Source organism: Gekko japonicus, unplaced genomic scaffold (assembly GCF_001447785.1).
Source record: "Gekko japonicus isolate JY-2015 unplaced genomic scaffold, Gekko_japonicus_V1.1 scaffold3, whole genome shotgun sequence".
Taxonomy (NCBI): domain Eukaryota; kingdom Metazoa; phylum Chordata; class Lepidosauria; order Squamata; family Gekkonidae; genus Gekko; species Gekko japonicus.
Window position 1 is genome coordinate 3,161,287 of NW_015170887.1, and position 15,080 is coordinate 3,176,366.

The 15,080-nt window shown below is 43.4% G+C and overlaps 1 protein-coding gene across 1 annotated transcript in view; it reads left to right on the forward strand.

Annotated features, from left to right (window-relative positions):
- NRXN3 (neurexin 3) overlaps positions 1-15,080 on the forward strand; it is a 1,635,269-nt gene that overhangs the window by 218,333 nt on the left and 1,401,856 nt on the right. The window lies entirely within an intron of this gene.

Here is a 15,080-nt window from a genome sequence, read left to right on the forward strand (position 1 = left end):
ATTTTCTCAGGTTAAAGTTGGGTTGCATTCCCACAACCTTACTTGCTATATTGTATTTAATAGATGGTTTTACATTTTTTAAATGTTTTGATAATATGTAGTGACTTTCAATATACTTTTCTATGTCATTTTCTACCCTGTATACAGTGAGTGCTATAAAGTAACGATGTTACCAAATGTTATAAGTACTTTGTTTCTAACAGAGAATTCTACTTTCTGACATGTTTTCTCCCTATGTGGGAGTTGGAATTATGCTAATAGATTCCCCCACCCTGACTTTACTATCAAATACAATATTTAGTTATTTTCATAAGAAAATTAACTTCTGTAGAGACCCGCTTAAGGTGGCTCACAAAGTAAAAAATATAATACAGTAAAAAATGTAAGCGCTCTTTCCTCCAAATTAGACAGCCTGGCTGTTCTGCTAAGCAAGTAGATTTTCTTACCATGGGGAATCTGAATTCTGCTCTGAACATTTCCCTCTCCTTAACATTTCCCTGAAAAAGCTAGGAAGAGAAGTTCAACTGTGAACAGTATTTGCAAAACCAAATGCAAAAGCAACCTTTGTCTTTATATATTATTTAAACTGCACCTGTCATTAGGTGAGGTGTCATATACAAATTAAAAAAGACTCGGCTTAGCCCACAGGCTTACAACTGAATAAAACACAGGAGGAGAAACAAAGGGATAACATGCCAAGTTATTGGGTTTTTTGTTATTAGGACAATATGAAAGAACAAGGGAGGTATCATCTCTGCAAACTACAGATGCAGTCCATAGAATTAAAGTTATCAGATGTCATTGCCGGTGGGAATAAGAACATGATGTGAAGATTCCTTTTTTTAAAGATGCTTGATCACTTTGTCAAAATTTTACAGAACATGTGTCCTGTAAGATAACTCACATGGTCACCTATCAGTGACCCACATTTCCTGCCACTGCCTTTCAGTAGCAGGGTTGCCAGAGCTTGGTTTGGATGGGGAACATTTGACATTAGCAAAACCCCAAGAGTTCTTGGTTGTCTATTTCCATTCCCATGTGTTCTTCCAGCTCAAATCTGGCCAATCTTGGCAGATCAGAATGGGAAGAGGAAGTCCAAAAGAGGGTCCAGTTGACTGAGACTGGTTTTTTATAATCAATTTGTCAGTGTTGCTACACAGAGGTCATTTCAGGGGGGATCGCGGGGGATCGCAGTTCCCCCGGGTGAGGTACGGGGGGGCACATGATGAAGCCCCGCCCCCTGCTTCTGGCCGCCCCGCTTCCGGCCCTCATTCAGCCAGGAGGAGAAGAGGGAGGGTAAGTTGCTTCCTCCCTGCCTCTCCCCACGCCTGCCTGGGGCCAGGGAGGGCCTTCGCAGGGCTTCCTTGCACTCCCGCCGGCCTTGCAGGTCCACCACCAGGCCCCTCATGGGGCTCGGCAGTGGAGCTGCAAGGCCGGCGGCGGTGGCCGGGACCGTTGGGGGCGGGGTGTGTGACCTTATGACACACTTCTGGTGATGTCAGGGTGTGTGGCCTTATGACACACTTCCGGTGATGTCAGGGGGTGTGGCATATGCTAATGAGTTATGCTAATGAGTTTCCCTAGCTCTTTTTCTACGAAACGACCCCTCTTGCCTTCTTCAGCATTTTAATCATGGATGTTACCATGTTGTAACTGGTTTCCATTCCCTTAATGAAACACTAGTTGTGCATGGACACCTGGTGCACCAGCAGAAGTGCTACAGAGGAAAACGTCAGATTGTCAGAACTATATAGTGTACTGTCATTGGCAACTTCAGAGGCCACTTGGCTAGTTTGTTCGGTTCCCCAAAGAAATACTTTTTTGATGAATGTTTTGGATTGATTTTCCTCATTTTCTTTTTCTGCTACTCCTGATTAATGGGAATAATTGATTTCAGGTTTTTTTTTAAATATTGGCTCCTTATACCAGCAGTAGCTGTTATGTTTACTTAAGTCTGTAGTCAAATCTCCCCAGACTGCACATGCCTCATTCTCCTAAAAAGTCTGGTACAAATTGGATATAAATTGTAATGTCAGAGGGGTGGCGGTGATGTTAGATTATACAGGATCTATCTAGCCTCTTCACCATAGGTTTTGACAGGGGAAAAAACATTTAGTGAATGTTTTAAGTGTCTTTGACTTGTTAAAAAATCCCTAGCTATGGAAAATGCATGCCTTTGAAAGAAAATGAAATAAACTTATTTAAGTTTTAAATCATTGCAAGCAGCAATACTGCCTAGAGAGAAAAGATTTCCAAGTTAGGTGATGGTGAACCTAGCTTCTCTTCAAAAAGGCTGGTTTAAGGACGCAAGATGGCTTATTTAAGGAATCAAGATGGCTACCATATCCAGTCTCCCCAGCTGACAGTGTCATTAGTTAATATGTTCTGAATGTTTGTGAGAGGACACCCATATATCTTTTTAAATGGAATGTACCCTCCATTTCTCTGACAGTTCCATGAACTTGAATTTGGGGCACAATTTATTGTTTAAGCAAACTGTGGGTTGGATCCAGTGACTCTGTTCAGCTTTGCTGGATCCTGTGACTCTCTTCTGTTAAGTCTTCCTTTAAGGGATAAATACATCTTCTGATAGAGAACAACTTTTTGTGACAGAAAGAGGCTGCTTCTTCCTCTATTGAAGAGAGGTTTTTCTTTGCTGGGGGAAGCCTCTGTCTCTTGGAGGAAGGTTTGATGGAAGGGAGTCATAAAATCCAACCTTGTCAGTTTAAAGTGTACCTTTAGCACATTCCAACCTTTTTCAGGCTAGAAGTCTCAGTTCCATGGCAAGATCCAGCACACAGAAAATATGTGGGGTCACAGCTTCACGGCAGAACAAACATGGCAGTCCTAAGGTTCACTTTGCCCTGAGACGACTCTGTTTTCAGCTCCTGTGTGAGTCTGGTGCTCTCAAGATACAGCTTCACAATGATCATAGCAGAAAATGGTGCAATATGCTTTATATGATATTATGGGCAATATCCAATAGATACCTGTGATGCATGTCCAGTTTTTCTTTAGACAGTGGTCCAAATTGCAGTGTTGTGAGAAGAAGAGATGTTTGATGTGCATTTTACAAACACCACCAAGTTGTGGCTTGAGTGCTGGGAAAAGCTGATGTACTCTCAAACGGGATCAGTTCTTTGGAGAACTTCTTGTAATGGATGGGCCAAATGATAACAACAAAATTGACTGGAAAGGCTTTATGTTTATTCTTTGTTTAAAGTTTCTCCTGGTAATTTATTTTATTTATTCATTTAAAATATTTTATGCCACCTTTGCTCCTGATCAGGGTTTCTAAGGTGGTGGGTGTAAAACATTAAAACAATTTAAAACAGATAAAATGATAAGATAATTCAATAAAAAAACAAAACAACTCCAGAAGTAGGGAGGAGGGCCAATTGCCATTACTGGGGGTAAGCCAAATGAAACAAAAAAAGCCTTCCCCCACTGGCGGAAGACACAGATAGAGGGAGACAGACAAATCTCGCAGAGGAGGAAGTTCCAAAATTTGGGTGCCATGACCAAGAAAGCTCTTTCTCAGGTTGCCACCTCTCTATCCCAAGGGTGTGCATTTGGTCTATCCGAGCCGGGGTGGGGATGAGACAAAAAATACCTTACTAGTATTTTCTGGATATTTTTTCAGCTGCATATAGAAAACCAGTATTTGTTCGACTATCTAAAATGGCCAAGTCTGAAAAATCCCAAAAATATTCGGGATTTTTTTTGGGGACTGTCAGAGGGCACTCAGTCCCTTTAAATGCCTTCAGAGTGAACTCTTTGCTTGGAGAAGGCATTTAAAGGGACTGTGAGTCCTTTAAATGCCTTCAGAGTTCACTTGCAGGTTCACAGCTTGCAGAAGGCATTTAAAGCAACTGTGATCCCTTTGAATGCCTTCTTTCCCCCTCCATTGGAAACAATGGAGGAAGGGGGCAGAAGAAGCGAGCCCAGCCAGGATTGGCTGTGCCACGTAGATGCTCCTGAGGCTCACTTTTCCAGCAGCCCAGTTTAAACTGGACTGCAGGAGAAGTGAGGCCAGCCAAGTTTGGATGTGCCGCATGGAGCAATTTGCTCCATATGGCACAGGAGCTCCTGGGGCTCACTTTTCCAGCAGCCAATTTAAATTGGACTGCAGGAGAAGCGAGCCCAGCCAGAAACACTGCAGGAGGAGCCAAGCCAGCCCCAGGATCTGCCTGTGGTGGGGAGAGCCCTCCCTGCCACATGCAGATCCTGGGGCCAGCTTCCCCTGCATCATGGTTTTAAACTGTGCTGCAGGAGAAACCAAGCCAGTTCCAGGATTGGGCTGGCTTTTTAAAAAATCCAGTATTTTTCTTTTTGGGTCTATTAGACATGAAAAAATTCGAGATTTCTGAAAAATCCCAAATCTGAATACCATACTGGTATTGGGATCCAGGTTTTTTCGGAAATACCGATTTTTTTCGGGTCCAATTTACCCAAACCAAAAAACACTAGATTAAAAAAATTGCACACCTGTAGTCTAGCCTTAGATAGCAAGAGTAACCAAAGCTGGGCATCTGAAGAAGACTGGAGTGAGTGGGTAATTTCACCTGTGAGAAGATGGTCCTTAAAATATGTTGTTCCCAAGTCATACATGACGTTAAAGGTCAAGGTCCAACACCTTGAATTGAGCCTGGAGGCAAATCAAAATCTGTGTAGCTGGAACAAGATTGGAGTGGTATAGTCCCTACAAATGAACTTACTTATTTGTCTCCTGATGTCTGCTTGTGGCATCTCTAATATGGTTTGATCTGAGGGCAGTATGTGTGGGCTAATGCTTGAGCATGGTGTTTCTTGCCTCTTTGGAAGCTGTGAGTTGACCTTTGAAGTCCCATCCAGTTCTATGTTTAGTGTTCTGTTAATCTGACAAGCTTCACAAGAGCAATACATGAGGCAAGGACTGCTGTTGTTTCAAAGCAGGGTTTTGCAAGCTTATATTTGTAACCAGATACCGTAAGTTTTAGGGCACCTTAAGGTTACACGCACACAGAGCATCATGCCTCAAAACCAAAATATAAAGCTGCACAATCTAGTTTTTAGTGCCCCATGCTGAGAAGCAGACATAAAAATAAAACAGCATGTGTGCTGGAAGTTACGGTTAATAGCTTTTCTTTGTCCTGATTTGTCATGTTATTAGTCATGTTGGTGTGTTTCTGTCTTTAATATCTGGGTTTTTTCCTCCACTTGACCCTGTTCCTTTAACCTTATCTTCTAAATTTCCAAACATTTGATGGATTTTAATGCTCTCCTGCTGACATTCCCCTCCCCCAAGTCTATTTCTCAGTAAATGAAAAAACAAAACAAAACCCAAAAACCTTGCTACCATTTATTCCCAGGCAATTGCTGTTTGAGGTTTTCATGTGAACACAGCCCTCTTAATCCTAGCAAACAGGATTCTCCCCCTAATCCCTGAGTACTTTAGCTATTAATCTGGAGATGCTTCCCCCCCCCTACCCAGTCATGATTAAGATGAGAATGGTTTCCCATGGTTACCAGTTCTTTCCCTCCTGTTTGCTGATAGCATTTCTGAGACTCTCTTGAAGCCTTTGGTCCATATTCAGCCTGTGAACTCTCTATGCCTGCTGGTCTACCACCAATCTTGTGTGAGATCTGCTGAAATGCAGAACAGAGTAGCATGTGCAGTGACCAGAATACTACTCCTGCCGTAACAGAAATGGCAAATTTCTGTGGACAGAAGAAGCCCAGATTTGTTGCTTTCAAGAGCTTTCTTCTGCTGGGAAAAAACATTGATACTTTTCCTGTACTGTGTGGTTTTTCTATTTTTGCCACCAACTACACCCCTGTATGGTAGGTAGCTCTTTGCATTTTATGGGTAGTGTGAAAGTAAGTATCTTGGCTGAGAGATCCTAGTGCTTGCTGAACAATGATTTGAACTGGGATATCAAGATCCGAGCCAAGAACACTTGAACAAATTGTGATATTTAAAAGAAAAAAGAAGATGAGTTCTCTGTGTAAGGAAATTTCTGTACCACTGCCCACCTCACATATTGGATCATGCCATCTATTGTTCCCCATCTCAACACTGCTTTTTCTCATTGTCCATCCAGGACAAAAATATGCCTTTTCACCAATATCATATAGTAATCGGACAAGGGAACGCTGGAAATATCCTCACTGCATTCAGTTCAAATGCATCTGTTCCAGTGTGTTCTGCATGTTTTACATAGAAGCTGCCTGTGCATAGTGTTGATTGGCTGGCACTTGTAATGCCACTAATGCAGGTTTTTTTCTTCAGTTTTTCAAAAGATAATTATTTTAAATAAAAGTGATAAACAACAAATGAATGGATAAATGCATGAATGTTCATAGAGATGGACAGCTTGCCTGAAGCAGAGGATGGGGAGACTGATGGCTGAGCTGGCATCTGATTACATATGCTTGTCTGTCATTTCAGCATTGAGAAGTCAAGAAGAAGCCAGCTTGATAATTCACTGTGAACTCTAATTTCATATTGCACCTGTCTCACCCGTAGTAAATACTTTATATAAGTGAATAGTATACTTAACTTACATTTCCTTGTAACTCTTGCAACAATTCTGTTGTATCTGTGTAAGTGCTGTCAGATCACTTCCAACATGGCAACTCTAAGCCAGCATTATTAATCCTTCACTTGTGATGCTTTTATTGACCATTTATGTTAGGGTTGCTAGCTCAGCGCTGGCCACCAAGGGGGTATTTTGGGGGTGGAGCTCAATATCGCAGTGTCACTTCCAGCTTGCACTCAAAAGTAGTCTTGATGCCCCCACCCATTTGCTCCTGCTGGAGTGAAGAACCGTATGGGGCCTGTAGCCTGGGAGTGAGATCTTGTGTTCTGCCCCTGGGCAAATGGCAAACCTAATGTGTTTACATTTATTTTGTAAATAGCAACCATAGCATGAGGAAGAGGGGTTAATCTGTTTCCTCTGAATAACTGGCAATCCTGCCTCTGCACTTCTACACCAAATGGCTCCATCCAGAGCTCCTATTTGCCCACTGAAGAAAATATGCTGACCTCATACAGGCAACCTACATATTCCCCCAGGCAGAGCAAGTATCAATCAGAGGGGCATTTGACATAACCCCACCATTCCATGGTCCCAAGCTAAATCAGGTCCCAAGCTGAATGCTGCTATTTACAAAAAAGAAGAAGATAAAAAAGAATTATGCTGGAGATCTAATCACATGCCTTCTGGCATCTTATTTAGTTTTACCCTTCATTTTGGATCTTTCCGGGAACCAGCTGACTTGATTCTTCCTTGCTTATTTCTGGGCATAAGGAAGACACAGCATTATAGAAGCTGTGATGCTTTACTGATTCATTGTTAGGTGCATGTGACAAAATGTGTCAAAGGTCAGCCAATGTCACTCTCTTTTTCATGTGAGAATTACCGGTGGCTTGGGGACTAGAGGCCTGCCATGATCTATCACAGCTGATGGATTCATTTAAATCACTTCTGCAAGGTAGTTCAGAATTGGTATGAGAGATTAAACTTGTAATATCAAATAAAACAAATAAATAATATTTGGCATTGTAGACAAACACCTACAAACCTGGTTGGTAGGGTTGGGTTTTGTTTGTTTTTTGGCCATGAAGTCACAGTTGATTTATGGCAACCCCATGAGGTTTTCAAGGCAGGAGGTGGTTTGCCATTGCCTGTCTCTGTCTTCCAGCCCTGGACTTCCTTCAGGATCTCCCATCCGAGTACTAAGCAGGGCCAACCCTGCTTAACTTTTCAGATCTGACAAGATTGGGCAAGGTCAGGGCTAGTTAAATGTGCCAAAATCCAGAGATAATCCAGGTAGCAGGCTCAGAATCACAATGGTGATTTTGGTTACTATAATTCTTCTGGGCAACAGCAGTCAGCTATACTAATACTATACCTCATTTGGTCTAGGGATAGAATCTTCAATTTAGGATACTCTCCTCCCTTTTAAAAGAACTTCTGACCATCCAAAGCTAGAATGCAAAAGCAGCCATTCATACAAACATAGTCACTGACTCAAAGCAGCCCATAGATTCCCGGGGAAGATTTTCAGTTGACAGCTTTCTTATATGAGTGATATTCCTCACCTTTGATTTCACATAAAGGGCAAGCATCATCTTTCTGTTTCCCAGATTCTTTGCATTAGATAACTTGATTCCTTTGTTTGTTGCAAATATAACAGTAATGAGAGCTAGAAATGGGGTGTAATTTCCCTCCTATGTTATTACCTTCATCTTCTCATAAATGAACTCCTAGTGAAATGAATACATAAGAGGGTGTAATTAATCTTCCCTTGCCCTGGCTCTTTCCAAGTTGGTGACCTTTCTAATGAGAATGACCTTGTAATTAAAATGCATCCCATGGGTATTTGATCTCTCTGCCATGACAGACTCCCATCTGACATCTGTTGGAAGAGTGCACTAAGAAATGGGCAGGTTGAGCTGGGACTGTAGACCCTGCTCAGTCAAGGAGAAGAATGCAAGTATCCATGAATGAGAAAGGACCTGTTGGAGACATCAGCATATCCTCCAGTTTATGCTGCAGGCTGTATCCACATAAGCAAATGTGAACAGCATTGGTTAACCTCTAGGGAATATTCAGCTGAGAGTACTCCTGTACTGATCACACATGTTTTAAGAGCAGGAATACATAGTTTCTTTGCCTGAAGGATGTTAATAAGTGAACTTATGTTAAGTGTATTCCATGACATTTCCTTCTTTCTGTACAAGCAACCATACTTCTTAAGGTTGACAGAGGCTACCTGAGAAAGGGGGGGAGGGGCCCTGCTGCTCTAAGAAGAGCCAGTATAGTATAGTGGCTAGAATGTTGAATTAGGAGTGGAAAGTGGTCCAGTCGTCCCGTTTCTCTCAGCACAACCTAGTTCTTAGGAGGAGAGGAGAACCACGTACACCTCCTTGTTGGGAAAAGTAGATAATGATGACACATGCCAACAAAGCATTCTCCAGAGCAGGAAGGAAGGCCTTCTATATCCTTTGGGTTTGCCAGTCCTATCAGATGCTGTTCTTTCATGTCAAAAAGAATATGAAATGACCTTCTGCCTATTCTGAAGGGGAACGAAAGGGAATTCTTACCATGGATTCCTGTTCTCAGGACAGAGGTTTACCAATCTCCAGGTGGGCCTGGAATTATAACAGGTGTTCAGAGTAAAGACATCCATTTCCCAGAATAAAATGGCTGCTTCAGAGGGCAGACTCTATGGTATCACAACTCTGTTGAGCTCGCTCCCCAAACTGTGCCCTCCATAGGGACCACTCCCAATTTTTCCAGTATTTCCCAAGCTGCTTTTGACAGCCCTGTCAGGACAGCTGAGATAATTTTGATCCTCCACTGTCACTTCATTTAGTATTTAATCCATTATTTTGGATGGCTAGCTGTAGGGGAAGTAGCCAAGTAGCTACAGTAGGGCATTCTGGGGCCTAGCCCCCCGACTTGCCACCTGGCAAGGTGCCCCAACTTATTTCTGGCACTTGCTGCCGCTGACAGGGCAGCAAAACAAGCCTCACGCCGTCCTCCTCTCCACCCAGCTCTCCTCGGCAAAGAAAGCCACGCCCTACACTTCCATGCTGCTACTCTGTCTCTGGCTCGTGGACAAAGGAGCAAACCTCGCCTCTAGTCTCACCACGCTGGTAGTTTTGTTGTAGTGTTGCCTCTCTTTTGGACTCCTCTTGCTGGCAAGCAAAGCCAGCAAACCCCGCCTCCAGTCTCTTGTTGCTGTGCTGCCTCTCAAGCCCCGCCTCCAGTCCCATACTGCTACTTTCTCATTGCCTGCCGGTAAAAGAAGTAAGCAAGCCCTGATTCTACTCTCACGCTGCTGCAGTGATTCTGTGTTTTGCTATTGCAAGCAACCCCCAACCATCTACATTCCTGCATTTCCACCTGTACCTGTACTGGCCGTGAGGCAAGAGGAGAGAGGTGCAGGAGGACAGAGGCTGCTGCACCTGTGACTTTCCCTCCTCCTGAATCTCCAGGTGGGGGAGAGATGCAGTTTCTCTGCAGGGCTCTGGCAGCCAAGGCTCTTTTGCACAGAGTGGGGTGCGAGGGGCTGGAGAGGCGGAGAAGGTGCTGCTTTGGCTAGAAGGTGCCATCCTCCTCCCTGCGCTCTGGAGAAAGATCCTTGGCACGTCTTGGTTTCCCTGGCCCTTGCAGAGGCCTGGGAAGCCATCTCAGTCCCTGCTCAGCAGCTTCTAAACCTACCAAAGTTCTGGGGATGGGATTCCCCCAGCTTGAATCCCGGGACTTTCCCACCCAGGGCGGGAGGTGCTTTGCAGGGCGCTGGAGGCCTTGGCTTGCCTTGGGCATCCTTGCACACGATCCCCCACTTCACAGGACTGCCCCTTCAGCTGCTCCTTGCAGAAGGATGCCGGCCTCAAGTCCCCAGCAAGCCCCACTTCCTTGGTGACGCCCCTCTCCTCTGTGGGGTCCAGGGTCAAGGGAGAGCCTAGCAAGCTGGCGCTGGAGATGGTAAAGCAGGAGGGTGCCGTGGTGATTAATGGGAAGACCAGCTGAGGCAGGGGCCGGCCAGCCAGGGGGCGTGAGTTTTTTAATTTTATTTTTGAGTGCTCCCCAACTTTTTACAAGGCCCCCCGATTTAAGAAATCCTGGCTACGGGCCTGTTTGTGGGTACCATTTCTTCCATCTCTTGATTAGGTATTAAAGTTAGGCATAGAGAGCTTAGATGTCTAGAAGAACGGTTGTAACCTACCATACTACCTGATATGCTAGTTTGCGATGTGTACTTAACTCCCCCTCTCCCGGGAGCATTCAGTAGATTGTGTGCAGATTGCAGATATCTTTTTATGGCAATAATAATAATAATAATAATAACAACAACGATGATGATGATGCTTTCGATTTATTAACCGCTTTCCCCACGAGTGGGATCAAAGTGATTTACAGTTACACTTGCACTTGTCCACATTATCCCACTTGTCCTCCAAGGAGCTCAGGGGGGCATACATGTAGTCTAGGAGCCGGTTTACCACCTTTCTTGCTGGTCATGCAGGCCTAATGTTAATTCACCTCCACTGATTTTCCTGTGTATTTAGTATCCTTTCTTTAAGATATAAAAGCTCGGGGGGGGGGTCAAATTACCCCCCCAAAATAATAAAAGATGATGACACAGATGTCATTGGTTGCAGCGAAATAAGCTAGAAGGTTAGTATGTTTTATTATTGTATTTATTTTAGGCTTTACTTTCTGTTTGTTTTAATGATGTATTTGCATGTTGGTTTTAATAGTTTTAATGGTTTTTAAGGCAATAAATTTGTATATTTTAATTTGTTAACCACCTTGGTGGCCCTATGGGTGCAGAAAGGCAGGGGGGAAATCTTGTAAATAAATAAAAAAGAAATATCAGAAACAGAAAAAAAATCTTCAGTAAAATTTGAGCCCAGTAGTACCTTAAGGACCACCAAATAAGTCAAGGAAAAGTTTTTTGATCTCTGAGGTGCTACTGGATCTGAATTTTGATTGACTACTAGGGTTGCCAGCTCAGGGATGGGAAATACCTGGAGATTTTTGGGTCAGAGCCTGGGGAGGGCAGAGTCTGGGGAGGTGAGGGACTTCAGTACCATACAATGCCGTAGAATCCACTCTCCAAAGAGGCTGTTTTCTCCAGGATAACTGATCTCTGTAGCCTGGAGATCAGTTGTAATACCAGGAGATCTCCAGGCCTTACCTGAAAGTTAGCAAACCTGTTGGCAAACCTATCTACTACTAAGTCATGGTTACCTATCAGAAAAAAATTCTTGTGATCCTTTCTCCTCAGTTTGGAGGATTTCTTTTCAAAGGTGAGGTCTTATTTTTCCATAATTCTTTTTACTGAGGGAAAAACTGAGGCTGATGAATACTGAAAGCTGCAGTTCTCCCTTCTTTCACTTTACAAATATCTATGGAGATCAAGGCAAACAAATTACTTTGTACAAGACAGTATAAGGCCAAATGAGTCTTGGTGATGCTTTCCATAATATTCCAACTACAGCTCTTGATGTTTAGTAGTAATTAACTTGTCAAAAACACCTTTTCCTTCATATGCCATGGAATTTTACATTTTTTTCCTCCCTTTGCTTTTTATTGATTGGGAGAGGGGGAAAGAGCTTTATTCATTAATTGAATATTGATAAAGAATTTGAAGGAAGGACAGAGATTAGAGGTCTTTGTTTTTGGTTTACAATAGCTGTAAAAAAAGAGTTGGTGTGTGTGAGAGAAAAAAAGAGGAGGAAAAGAAGTTTCAGAATCACAGCTAGGAAATCATTCTTTTAGTCTATGTGGTCATGGCAAGATCAATTTTCAGTATGTTCTTTTGTCGTCTGTGTTTCTTGATGCTTGCATTTAACTGGCATCCAATGTCCTCCACTAGGGACTGTTTGTTTAAAACAAATAGTCTGTATAAAATGTATTTTCCCACCAACCACATGTGACACAAGGACAGCAATTCTAAGGTTCTGACACTCCTCTTAATCTTTGTACATGAATGTAAGCCTGATTCAGTAGAGTTAGTAACTTCATGTATAAGGGGTGACCTGAGCTTTCATTCATTTATTGGTTTATTTATTGATTTATACTCTGCTTTTCTCACCAACGGGGACTCAGAACAGCTCACGGTGTTGTTCTCCCCTCCTCTACCTAATTCTCACAACAACAATCCTATAGAGTAGGTTAGGCTGAAAGAGAATAACTGGCCCAAGGTCACCCAGGAAAGGCCCTCTCTTTTATACCAGCCAAATTAGGTCCTTTGATTAATGGGACAGTCAGGATGGCCTCTCCTCTTGATCTTAATTCCTGGACAGAAACAAATTGGAGAAGGCAGTCCTGCAGGTGCCTTGGTAGCAAACCATGTAGGGCGCAGCTATCTAGATAGTGCCCAGAGCCTTGTCATGCAATGCTTGTGGTTCGGGGAGGGATGTGTGATCATCCCGACCCGGGAAAAAATATTCCTGATCAAATCTATAGTGGGGAAAAATCACAATAAGCTTGCCATGTGACCACAGCCTGATTGTTGTAATACCAGGCTCACATGCAGTAATATCAGGTTCACATGCTCCCAATAGCTGGCCCCAACCAGTTGTAGTGTGCTGCACTAACTGCAGCATTTGAACACTCTTCAAGGGTAGCCTCAAGAAGAGAAGAAGAAAAGTTGGTTTTACACCCTGCTTTAAAAGTCTCAAAGTGGCTTACAATCACCTTCCCTTCCCTTCCCCACAACAGGCAGCTTGCGAGGTAGGTGGGCCTGAAAGAGTTCTGAGAGAACTGTGACTGGCCCAAGGTCACCCAGTGGGCTTCAAGTGGAGGAGCAGGGAATCAAACTCAGTTCTCCAGGTTACAGTCTTTTGCTCTTAAGCCTTACCATGGCTTCCACTTGGCCTTACCAATCACAATATATGATCCACCCTTTGGAGGGAGTGAAGTTATATGTACACCATTGATTATCTGGAGGAATTATACTGTTTTATCTGTTTTAACCATTTATTATTTTCTATTTATTGTTTTTAATTGTTTATGTTTAAATATTATGTACACAGCCCTGAGCCCTCTGGGGGAAGGTGGTTTATAATTTAGATGATGATGATGATAAACTGTGCTGGCTCCCAAGTAGAGCAAACTGCAGTAGTCTAGTCTAGATGCAATTAAGGCATGGATTACTGTGGCTAAATCTGACTCACTCAGGAACTGACACAGCTGACGCACCAGCTAAAGCTGGGCAAAAGCACTCCAGATTACTGCAGCCACCTGCTTTGTTGCAGTTTGCAGGTGAGGAACTGCAGTGTATGTCTTGGCAGGATTCTTGAATTGAAAGACAGGTGTGAAGGCTGGATGGAAGAAGAGTTTTAGAAATGGGCTTAGATGAAAATAAATGTTGCCAAATATAAAAGTATCTCCACTTACATAATTAGATGTCAAGCACAAGGAGAGGTAGAGATCCCTGTACAGATTCTTAGCATGGGACCCATCTCATAAATAAATAATTGTGGCTAAGTTCCTGCGGCATCTTCCAGAGCCTGCAAGTGAAATCACACAATAGGAGTCTCTAATGCCAAGGAGTGCCTGTCATTCACAGACCCCCTTGTGATCTTCTGGTCTTTTAGAGCAATTGGTGCTGCTTCAGAATATGCATAGGAGTGTCAGCTATGCTGCCATAAGGGTTGGGGGTGGGGTGCTTGCTTGCCCTGTGTACCAAGTACCGCTGCATTCCTTCTTTGCTTCTGTAATGCTTGCTTATCTATGGCCTTGCAGGTGGTGTGTAGTGTCTGGGATTCAGGGAACCGTGGGAGCGCTGTTGGTTCCCAGCTTCGACTCTAATGGCCTGGGGCTCCTTCTCCCACGTGCGGGAATGTGGGTAATTGGCCTAAGGAAGGGGGTGTGTGCATACGAATACCCTATATCCCATTATGCTTGTAGGGGCGATGTCATTCTTAACAGTGACTTTGTTACTGCATCTATAGCTCCTCAATAAAGTATAACCTTTCTGATAAGTGTACTCTGTTGTTGGCTGTGGAATCTGACAAGGAGCTGCTTAAGGACTTTACTCTGCATTTCCATTTTGTAAACATATGGATCGCTATGCTGGGCCAGTCTAAAGGTCCAGCCAGCACAGTTCTTTGCGCTCTGACATGGGTGTTCAAGGATTCGAGAGAATTAATTTCTCAGTGTTGTTTTCCCCTTTCCTTTTGAAAAATGTTTTGATGTACGTTTGATGTGTAGTATATAAGTAAAGGCTTCCCTTGCTCGAAAGCTAGTCGAATCTGACTCTAGGGGGTGGTGCTCATCTTCATTTCCAAGCCAAAGAGCTGTGGTCATGTGGCCGGCATGACTAAATGCCGAGGCACATGGAACTCTGTTACCTTCCCACTGAAGCAGTATCTAATTATCTACTTGCAGTTTCTTGCTTTCGAACTGCTAGGTTGGCAGGAGCTGGGGCCAGAAACGGGAACTCAGTCCATCACATGGCCCTAGGGCCTCGAACTGCCGAGCTACAGACCTTCCGGTCTGCAGCTCAGCATCTTAACCTTTGAGCTACCAAATGTCATTAAAATTTGAAGATATTTACATTGTTCTGAAGGA